Source organism: Triticum aestivum, chromosome 2D (genome assembly GCF_018294505.1).
Source record: "Triticum aestivum cultivar Chinese Spring chromosome 2D, IWGSC CS RefSeq v2.1, whole genome shotgun sequence".
Taxonomy (NCBI): Eukaryota; Viridiplantae; Streptophyta; class Magnoliopsida; order Poales; family Poaceae; genus Triticum; species Triticum aestivum.
The window spans coordinates 313,280,346-313,292,021 of NC_057799.1; the positions used below are offsets into that span (position 1 = coordinate 313,280,346).

The 11,676-nt window shown below is 42.2% G+C and overlaps 1 long non-coding RNA gene across 1 annotated transcript; it reads left to right on the forward strand.

Annotated features, from left to right (window-relative positions):
* Positions 1-670: 670 nt before the first annotated feature.
* On the forward strand, positions 671-4,431 carry LOC123052902 (uncharacterized). The gene is made up of 2 exons (XR_006425156.1): positions 671-1,137; positions 1,241-4,431. It is a non-coding gene; the product is annotated as an uncharacterized lncRNA (long non-coding RNA).
* The last annotated feature ends 7,245 nt before the right edge of the window (positions 4,432-11,676 follow it).

Sequence of the window (11,676 nt, forward strand, 5' to 3'; positions counted from 1 at the left end):
AAGATTTGAGTTTTCACAAAAGATAATGCATTTTATATTTTGAAACAGAGTGATTAGTTTTTTTGGAGAAACCCAACAACACCAATGACGCAGCAGAGCGCGCCTAACCCTTCTAGTCTCAAATTAATTGTCAGCTGTCAGCCTTGTTATTTGACAATTCATCCAAGCCCAAACCCTGAACTAGTTTAATACTACTCCCTTGTTTCATTTATATAGGGCCTAATGCGTTTTTCGAGGCTAATTTTGATCAAATGTTAAAGCAATAATATATAACATGCAAGTTATACAAAAGTACATCGTTCGTATGTGAAAGGAGCTTCTAATGATATAATTTTCACATTATACATCTCATGTACTATTAATCTTATTAATAGTCAAAAGCGGTCTTGAAAAAATCACTAGGCCCTTTTTTAACATATAATGGAGCTAGCCAACTTGCCTCCAGATGGCTTCCTCACGCGCAGCCCTTTATGGCCGTCTGATCTGGCCTTCGGCGTGTCTGAACCGTTGGATATTTGCCTTACGGTCAAATCTTTTTCACCTCACGGTTGTTTTTCGTGTCCAATGACGGGTGGGCTCGCCTCGAGCTCGCATTGGCTGGGTCAGCCCCGCGCTTGTGCGAGAGGTTTTTGCCCAGTCCATGCCTCACGCGCCGCATTGACCTGCTTGCCCAATCCCCTCGTCCCACACCAGCTGAACCCTAGCCCCCTTTCCCCGATACCCACAGCGGCCGCCTCCTCTCCATTCCCCCACGCCGCCGGCCTTGCCTCTTTGCTCGTCTCCTCCTCTCCTCTTCCATGCCACCATGGTTCCAGATTGGGCGCAGGTCGCCGTCGTGCAAGAGCAGGGCATCGGGGTCTTCGCGGAGGAGTGGAGGGGGAGGATGCGGAGGACAGGGCGAAGGAGGTGGCTGGCGAGGAGGACAAGCAGCAGGGAGAAGGAGAAGGGTGACAGCTCGCACACCGTCCTCCTCCCCGCGGCGGTTGGCTGGTTGACTCGTCGCGCCAGCGCGTCCTCACCTCCTTAGCGCCATGAGAGGCGCCGCCTCTGCCTCTGGATTGGTGGAGCATCGATTGCGGCCGGGGTCAACGGTTGAGGGAGGGTCGCCCACCGGAGCAGCAGGAGAAAGACCTTGAGGTGGTTCAGATTTGCCTCTACATCCTTTCTCTCTTTTCTTAGGTTTTGATCTCCTGTACATATTTTGGCCACCTAAGTTCTATCCGCTCTCTGTCAATTTCAGTGAAGCTGCATCATCCAACATAGCGAGATGAAGTACTCAGAAAAAATCGCAGCAAGTGCGATTGATACTCAGGGAATTGATCTGATTTTGAATCTTCCCTTCTTCCAGTACTTATTTCACACTCTCTCTGATTGGTCAATGTGCTATGCAAAGCTGTTTGATATATGGATTAAATTTGCTTTTGTACATGTCTGCATCGTACTTAATGTTATTTCCTTCTGAATTAGCAAGATTTAGACGATAATTCACAACAATGTCAATGTTAGGTTTGATTCACCACCAGTGCTCTTTAGTTTACAAAGGGTTTTTAATTCAGCATTCAACTCCGCCTTTGTCAGTATAAAAAATCATAAAGAGATTTGGTCTCTTCTTTATTATCTGGGTGCATTATGTACTATGCATGGCACTAACTGTGAGTATTTTTGCCAGTCAGTATGCATTGGTCTACTTTGGATCTCTTTTGTCTTACTTTATACTTGTTTTGCTATTTGTCGTTCACATGATTTGGATTGATCTACTTAGAAGCATGAGTTTATGAAAATTAATATCTACTAGGATTGCTCTGCTCCTGTTGACATGCGATGGCAATTGTGACATGACAGAGTTGTCTGAAGTGGAATGGATTGTCGTCACCTTTGACTAAGCTGTCGAGCCCTAGAACTGTGGCAGACTGGTGGCCCAGCTGTTCAACTTCTCAACACCGTTTAATTTTGTCTTTGCCTGTCCTTGCGTCCACTCAGCAGAGAAGTATCTATACTGAATTTCTGCTCTAGATAACTTATACTCATATAATTTATCTCTAATACCCAGTCCAAAACATTAGTTTCAAAATGTAACTCTTTGCAGCCCTAATTTGACAGTACTTTGAGTGCTTTCTATAGGAACAGGAGTGAGCAAAGACGAAGTCACCTGAGACAGGAAAAAACAGAAGTATATGTTAATAACCAGATTTTCAACTTTTGTTGACCTTTTATTTTAACTGAATGATATGTTCTAGCATTTGAGCTACTAATCATGAATATTCAGTCGGCTATCCGTAAGACGCCACATGTTCTTAGCTGCTATATTTTATACCTGAAATTATTTTCTAAGTCCACATAACGAAGGCAGAAGTCATGAAAATTATGAAAGCCTTTTTGAAAAAAATGAAAATTATAGAAAGGATCTTGGAAAAAAGAATTACTTGTGAACAATCATTTTGACTGATGAGCTGATCTCTGCCTAATGAATCCACTGAGAGATTGGAGAGCTTTTCTGCTGCATGAGAAAGAGCCACAGATGGCCGACTAATACCCATTATAGCAGGATTCTGCATATGATGTGCATACAGAAGGTGCCGCTGGGTGATACGGCAGTTCTCTGAACATAGAATACTAGATTAAAGCACTCACAGTATTTCTTCAGGCACTCAGATCTCTTGCAGTGGCACCCCTTTGTATGCTTACCCACAGGAGGGCCTTCTGCCAGTTTGCATGATAAAAATACAAGTGATTGTTTGAAAATATACATTGTGCTCTACCTCGCCGTTCTGGGCTGCATGTGGAGGGATATTCCCAATTTTGGGCATAAAGGCCACAGGGTTTCTTTCAAGGCACTAGGCAATCACGAATAGCTCATATATTCAGGGTATGCGCCCCTTGTGCTATATTTATAGCAGGTTGTACTCGGCATATATTGTGAAATTTGATCTGGTAGAGAAGAAGGACCGAGATAGTCTGGTCTTACCTACATATATGAGTCGTTATTAAGGACTGAGCATCGAGCGTGATTCCGTTTCCAGTCCATGTAGATTAGGCATTGGACGACTTAGCTAGAAACTTTATAGGTTTTTAGTATATATATCTTCAGTTATGTTGTCATGATTTGCTTTTTCTGAACCTTGATAATACTATCCTGGATTTGTGACAACAGTCTACAGATTTTCCCTTTATTTTTTATCATTGTGAAGAACAAATCTACAAAATTCAACCAGTTGTGAACTCATCAAGTACGAGACCTCTGTCTAATATCATTTCTGCATGTCGAACCTGAAAGGATGCCAGCCGATTGCTTTTCCAAAACTGATGTTTCATGTCTTGAAACTTTCCCCATTTTTCTTTTCAGAGGACAAAGGACATCCGGATTAGTTAGCTTCTTTTTACAGTTCCTATCCATTGAACTATATGCAGTTTTTAGCTAGACCTCGTTTTACAGTGCCTATCCATTGAACTATATGTAGTGTCAACAAACATTGTGAGATGCGATGGCTGCAATGGTGGGGCCAAACAATCCTACGGCAGCAGCAATAGTCATCCCACGATAAATCTCTGTTAAGTGCTCCTTTCTCTTTACCTCTTTACTCCCGTGTCTCTGATTTTGATGTCATAGTCTATGTTTTTAGCTAGACACCGTGTTTGCGGATTTCATAAAGAAGGGTAGATGAAGAAGCTATCAGAAGATTTTGTTGAACGAAACTTACATTTTGATGTTACAAGTGTAGAAATATATTCTGCATTTTTAGGAAATTAGATAATAGGACCTGCTAAAGGAGAACTTTGGTTAAGCTATTTCTTTATTTGTTTGTGGAACCAACCTTATTTGGTTCTGATTGGAAGATAATACGACCGGCTAAAGGAGATCTTTGGTAAAATGTCTTTATTGCAACCATGCTTATTTGGTTTTGACGAGCTAAAGTATTGAAGTATATGCAGTGTCAACAAACAGCGTGAGATGATATAGCTGCAATGGTGTGGGGCCAAACAATCCTACGGCAGCAGCAATAGTCATCCCACAATAAATCTCTGTTAAGTGCTCCTTTCTCTTTACCTCTTTACTCCCGTGTCTCTTATTTTGATTTCATAATCTATGTTTTTAGCTAGACACCGTGTTTGCGGATTTCATAAAGAAGGGTAGATGAAGAAGCTATCAGAAGATTTTGTTGAACGAAACTTGCATTTTGATGTTACGAGTGTAGAAATATATTCTGCATTTTTAGGAAATTAGATAATAGGACCTGCTAAAGCAGAACTTTGGTCAAGCTATTTCTTTATTTGTTTGTGCAACCAACCTTATTTGGTTCTGATTGGAAGATAATACGACCGGCTGTACAAACTTCTATTGAGTAAAGCTCATTGTTAAGTTCAGATATAATTATGTGTCTCGAATTCTTGTTATTTTTCATTTCTTATGTGAAATAAATCATCAGTGGCATACTTGGTTTCCCATATTGTTTTTGGTTATTGATTTAAAGTGACCTTTTCTGATTTTGCAAACCAGAGGAGTTGTTCCAATTATAAATGTATATTGCTACTTCTTTTGGCTGCTATAAAATGCTAAGCACAAATTGTTGCAATATTAGTTCTTAACTTCATGAGCATGAGCAATGATATAATATTTTACCGGAGATCATACTCACCGACGACATCGTACACAATACAATGTTGATTACAATGCCCTTTGTAGCGCCATCATTGGACAGTTTCTCCCGACCTTTAACCTGTGTGTAGAATGTGGAAACAATTGAGGATAGGGTGGCTATCCCTATATCACAGGTCTGACGGTGCATCAGAAATTTCCATGTAGTTGCATGTCTGTCAAGAGTCTAAGCATGTGAAAGTTGGGTTACCTCTATATTTGTAAGAGTTGGAACTTGGTACGGTTTTGCAAAATAAGATGATAGCTCGCATTTTCTGGATGACCCAATGCTTCTTTGGTGAAATTTGATCAGTCCTACATATACATTTGAAATATTATGTTGTATACAGTTCATCAGGCACTGGAATTTGCCGGACATCAGAGAAGCTATCGGCACTTTCATCTGAGCTGTTGTCCGAACGTTTGTCAGAGCTACTATCAGCACTTCCATCGGAACTAATATCCACAGGAGATCTCCTCATGCTCAGCCGTGGCAGAAAACTATGGAATCATGGATTTTCAATCAAAACAGCGTAATGAAGGCACATTAATATGCTAGCATAAAAATCCGGCACATCATATACCCATGGAAATGCGGTTGAAAAAGCAAGATCGAATCGCAACCTAATCAACCTATACACCAATAACCATTGGAATAACTACAAGGATTTATTTGCATCTGTATACATACCTAAATAGAAAGAATTATAGCACAAGGTCTACCATGTCTAAAAAAAGACACAGGAGGAGTAAAAGTCGGCATAGAAAGAGGGGAAATGCAAGATCCAGATAAATGAGAACTAAATCCATGCATGCAGAGAAATCCGAAATCAAAGGAAAGAAGAAATCTCACTTGAAATGCTTCTCTCAACCGAGGAACCGAGGAAGAAAATGAGATAAACAGGTTCGGTGGATGCAGTCCCTACCACTTCAATATTCTACTCCTGACGGGCCACACACATTGTTGTTCGTGGGTTAGGCCACTTCAAGAAAAGGATTCATGAACCATCAACATAATGCCAGAATTATACTATTACTATGGCTGATTCTTGACCTTTCTATTCCGTTCTAAATCAGAGGATAAGTTTACCTGGGCGGATGGATCTCGTGGAGCTTTTGCAATGGCGGGCGCCGAGAGCAGAGCTGCGGAGGGCAGTGACCTGGGACCGGCGGAGGCCAGAGGGCCGGACCCGGTGCGGCAGTTCGCGGACTTGCTTGCTTGCCGCGCCGCAGCCATCACATTCCTGTAGGTGCCATCCGCCGCCGCCTCGGCCGGCTGCAGCCTGCAGGCAGCTAGGTCGTGGGGAGCAGGGGAGAATAGATTTTTTTTTGAGAGAAACATGCTTTACTTTATTGATCAATAGAACGAATTACAGGAATAATAGAAGTATCATGAGGCTGTAACAGCCATACATGGCGACCCTCCCCTAAATGTAAAGCATGTCTAGCTAAGCCATGAGCCTCCTTGTTAGAAAGACGTCTCTCATGGGTGAAAGAGCAGGAGTGAAACTCCCTGCTCGAGTCGACGATCTCCTGCACGATTGGAGCAATTGTACCCATAGTACCAGTTTGTATGTCCTTGACCACCGCAAGGCAATCTGAAGCCACCCTCAAATGAATCAGTGCAAGATCCCTGGCTAATGCAATAGACTCGCGGCATGCCAGAGCTTCCAAAATCTGCGGATCGGTCATACCATGGAATACCACCACTGCCGAACCAGCATAAGCTCCTGATTGATCCCGACAAACCGCGCTAACAGCCCCCACCGGAGGGTGTTTACAAAATTACAACAGGGGAGAATAGATGATGCGTACTGGACTGGAGTCGGCCAGTTTGAGGCCTTGAGTTGTTGTGTGGGCTGGACCTGGACATGTGTCGAGTGGGCTTTGACTGTTTCAGTCTATATATGTAATATATAATTTTTTTTGCCCTAAAATCATTGGTATTCCATGGAATACCAGGGAATACTCCTGGCTCCGCCACATATGGGCCATTTGAATATCTATGCCTCCATACACACAATACAAAGAGGTTCTTTTTTCTTCGTGCATATGGAAAATAAGAGTTTGGTGCAAACACTGCTAAAAAATACATCCATAGCTGGTCTATACATCTTATACAAATGTCTTTCTTAGCTTAGGTTTCTCATCATGATGACCATATTTTAAAACTAAAACAATGCCTGCTTAGTTGGTCCGTACATGTTATACAAATATTTTCTTTTTCCAAACTCAGATTCCACAACATGATAAACATATTTTCAATATAGCATGGTTTAACACATGATCCTTGCAAAATGAAACTATTTTCATCAACAACATGGCTTTAGCGGGTTTCTGCGCCATTTGGCGCAACGAGTCAACTAATATAGATGAAAGAAGGAAGTATGCGTGTACTAATCCATCTCTAGCCATCGGCACAGCTTAAAAATCCGAGCAACCAACTGCCTCGAACTTTGTTAAGAGAAAGAACTACCAGTAATGGATCGGTTCTGCTACGTCGCATTCTGCTAAGCACACATGCACTACGATGCTTTGTCCTGCAACATGTTATGCCATAATTTGCAAATTGTTCAAAAGGATTGCGTAAGGGCATATGCAAAGTGGATCTCAAACCGCCCGCATTAGTCCGGATCTGGACGTTTTTCGCCATCTAACGTGGGACTGTAGCAGTCCGCGAACGTCTGAATGCATTTTTTCCAGCAAACTGGAAGCAAACAGGGACGGAAGGTGGGGAGATGTTGCAGGAGTCCGAACATCAGCCACGCAGGACTTCGACACCCCGACCACTCAAATCTCCGGCCCGGTCCCATTCTCTTCCACTCCGCCCTAGCCCCTTTGATTTGCATCCATGCCCTCTGGCGACAACGATGTGGCCGTAGTACCTCTTCGGGCGCCACCCAGGCATTGCGGGACATCCGCAACCACCACCCACTCGCCCTCTCGCCTTGTACTATAGTGTCGTCCACCTAGGATCCATCCACAGCCAGGTACCTCCGCCCCACATGCCCACGATGTCCATGACAATCACCACGCCCGATAGGAGTTCGACCAAATGTCATTGAGCTTTTTTTCGAACTTCATGTCTTTTTTAGAGTACGAAGGATGACGGGGTACTCGAGCATGGACGATGAGTTCTCGTGCGATGCGTGGTTGGCAGTATCTGTGGATTTCGTAGGCAGGAGCAAAAGGGGCTCTTTTGGCAATGCGTGCATGATTCATTTCACGCGCGAAAGCACACTATGTCCTGCGACATGCACATCATCCATAAACGCAATGTCAAGTCATTATCATATCAATGGTACAACATCCAAACCACCGTCACCAAGTTTTGTTGCGTGGTTGATCAATTGGAGGCAACGTGGCCATTGCGTGCGGTAGCCGTGGAGATCGTAAGTTTGCTTCTTGCTCAACTTGTTGATGGAATGATTCATTCACTCAATGCTTCTCTACACATTGTGCAGCCCGTACGCGTTGTCGTGAAGTACCACAGGATAGAGGGATGACTATTTACGCACATAACTGTTGGATGAAACTGAAGGGGCGGTATGTGTGGGATGACATGATCCGTCTATGAAAAACTTAACATCCGATAATCTTGTTGAATTTGAACTATTTTAAATCTGATAATTATTAAGGAAAATAACCAGTAGGATGAAAAAACTAGACACGGAACAATCAATAGAAACTAAATTACATTAAATTTGTATGTTGCCCGCTAGAGATTGAAAATTACAACGAAGCAATAGTAAAAGAAATATATACCTGCAAACTTCTTCGCCATACCAACCTTAAGAAACCGTAATAGTTCGCCTCTTCTAATAGGATATGGAATCAATGAAGCAATATCGGTTGGATCATCACCCTGCACCACACAGACTTGCAATCCATCACTACCGGTGTAAAGAGTAGGAAAAATTGAACAATACCGCAAAACATCACGAAAAAACATGTCGAAGCAGCTGCAACAATAGCCGGTGAATTGCTCTCTTTGATAGATACACCCACTGAGAAGATCCGAAGAGCCAATAGAACTGGCAAAACAAACTCTCACAGGCACTTCGTCGATGCTAGAGTGAATGTCGTCGAAGTAAGGAGAGACCAGGGTCACCTTATTCAAATATACTCCCTCCGTTCCAAAATAGATGACCCAACTTTGTACTAAAGTTAATACGAAGTTGGGTCATCTATTTTGAAACGGAGGGCGTACCATTTTTGGTGCCACCTCATCGATGCGGCCAAAGAGACAAAACCAAAGAAAAAAACATGAAACTAATGGGTCCCATTCTCTTGCCGCCGCCGAGGCAGCTAGGCAGGGGAGAGGAGGGGTACTGAGAAGAGAAGGGTCGTGACGGATACCTTCGATGACGACAACTAGGGCTAACGTAGTACTGATTTGACTGTACTAATAGCAACTCTTTAAGACGATAATTCAATTTAGAGCTAGGACTCATGTACACCCGATGAACAGTAAAATCAAAACAAAAAGTACAAAAAACATAAAAATCTGAAACTTTTTTTATTCGAGATGCTTCAATGCATGAGGTATGCGCAAAAATTCATGGGTAAACGATATTCAAGGAGCTTGCCGGAAAAAAGATAAAATCGGTTATGACTTGTACGTTTTTTCAAACTTTCTCATATGCCCGAAATTTATCCTTTTTGCCACGAGCTCCTTGATTGTCCAAACTCCACCTAATTTTGGCACGGGCATCACGCATTTGACCATCTTGCACCATAAGTTTTTTTTTTGCTATTTTAAATATTTTTACTGTTCACACCTGGGAGCATCTGGACCTCGGTGCAGAATCGTCGCTTCCCTCGTTAAGAGCTCTCGTTTAAGACTGAGGGGGAGGTGGAGACACGGGAGGGAGGACAGTGAATCACACGTTGGTGCATTAATACTTTGTCAAATACCTACATTTATAACGCTTCTTTTTTTATGAAAATACATTTATATCGCTAGCTGGAGTACAATGCAGATCACACCAAATTGTCTAGATGTTTGAGATGTAGCTGTGATTGGTAATATTTGACTAGATTCTTTTAATGATTTGATGACTACTCATGACGCCTGCTGCATGATAATATTATCTACATAGTACTAGGAAATGTGTCTGTGCATTGCAACGGGAGAAATAAATCCTCACACGCCGCTAGCAACCCATTATATTATGTTGCCATTTCTCCTCTTTGTCATCATCATCTATTGTGCTCATATTGTCCATGCATTCACGACAAAAGTGATCAATCCCAAGGCGATGTGCTTGGCATCATACTCTGGGAGAAGATCCGTGTGTCGCAACACCAAACCTAGGTCGAGGAACTGTTGATGCATACTGAACAACAAATTTAGGGACCATGGATTCTGGCAAACTTAGGTCAAGGAACTGTTGATGCATACTGAACACCAAATTTAGGGATAATGGATTCTGGCATGGAAAGTAAGTTTACGAACAAGTTAAGGTTCAAACATTTCATCAGGCATCTCAAAGAAATGTAGCAAATGTGAGTCAAATTATCTTAATCGTACCTGAATAAACATATGTTAATGAATCAAAAGAAAATATGAAATATCATTTTAATCAAAAGCAAATTAGCGAATGAAAGAAGTGACCAATCCTATGGAATTTATTTTCTTTAATTAACTCCACCATATTTTTTTGAAAAAGATCTAGGTGCACCAGAAATCGCTTTGAATGAACAATGTGGGCTCTCAGTTGTTTGCCTTCAGTGGTACTTATTTTTCTTAGGTGGCTTGTCGCGGGAGCTCCTACACGGGACTTCCTATATGACGCATTTTGCATCATACAGGAGGTAGACGCATAGGGAGAGTCGCACAACTGGGCCGACCAAACACAAAAAATGATGAATAACAACGACGCGTACTAGGATTCAATCCCACGACCTCAGACACCACAGACAACTGACCGCGGGGCCTTTAACAACCACAACACAGAGCGACAACTGAACATCAAGGTGCAAAACAATATAAGAACATACGGCAGCGTTGAGATTTGTAAAATAGTTTGAAAACATTTCTTGAAAATGAACATGCAGCAGCTGAGAAATCTAATTTTTTTTCCACATTCCATTCTTCTAGAGAAGTGGAGATTTTTTGTAATTCCAATTTTAAAAAGAACGGGAACACACAATCGTGCGTGCGCTGGTTAGACAACTTGAGCGGCCGGATACTCACATGCATGCGTTAATTCTTTTTATCTTCTAACGCATGTGGCTGTTGGTATTTAATGCATCCATACTAGTCACTTCGGGTTAGGGGAAACAGATCCATTTGTATTTATTTCGGCTTTTTGAATTTTTTAAAAGTCAATGCATCAAAATTTAGATCTTTTTTCATTGTTGGTATCTCTATGACGAGATCTTTGAAACTAGATCCTGTATGAATATGTTTCAGTGAAATTTTTCGATGCCAACTTTAGTGTTATATGGTGCAACTCTATTAGTACATGGTGCAATTTTTTACGAAGCCAATTTTAGAGTTGCATGATCCAATTTCCTATGTGGTTGCAACTTAGCAACAATGACAACCAACCTTTTGAGATGTGCAACTAGTCTACTATCCCAGCCAACTATCTAGTAGTCGACGTGCAACCCTTCTTCTCTCGTGGATGTGTATTGTTCACTATCGGCACACCCTACCCCACCTACCCTACCAGTGATATGTGCAATTTAGTCTATTGTTTTAGTCAACTGTCTAGTAGTCAATGTGCAACTTTTTCTTCTTCCTACTTGTGGATTTGTTGTTTCAGTTGGCAGGGGAACAGACAAAGTTGCACATAGTCTGCAAGACAGTTGCCCGGGACAATAGGCTAAGTTGCACATCTCACTAGCGGAGATTGTTGGATGGTAAAAAACTACACATCCTTGAGGGAGGAGAAGAGTGGCCTATAGGCGGGGCCCTAAAGTTGGACATCTCACTAACAAGGGGTGGTTGGGACAGGGTCGAGCAGTGAAAATTACATATCCATGAGGTACGGGAGAAAGTTGCACGTCGACTATTGGACAGTTGGTCGGGGTAG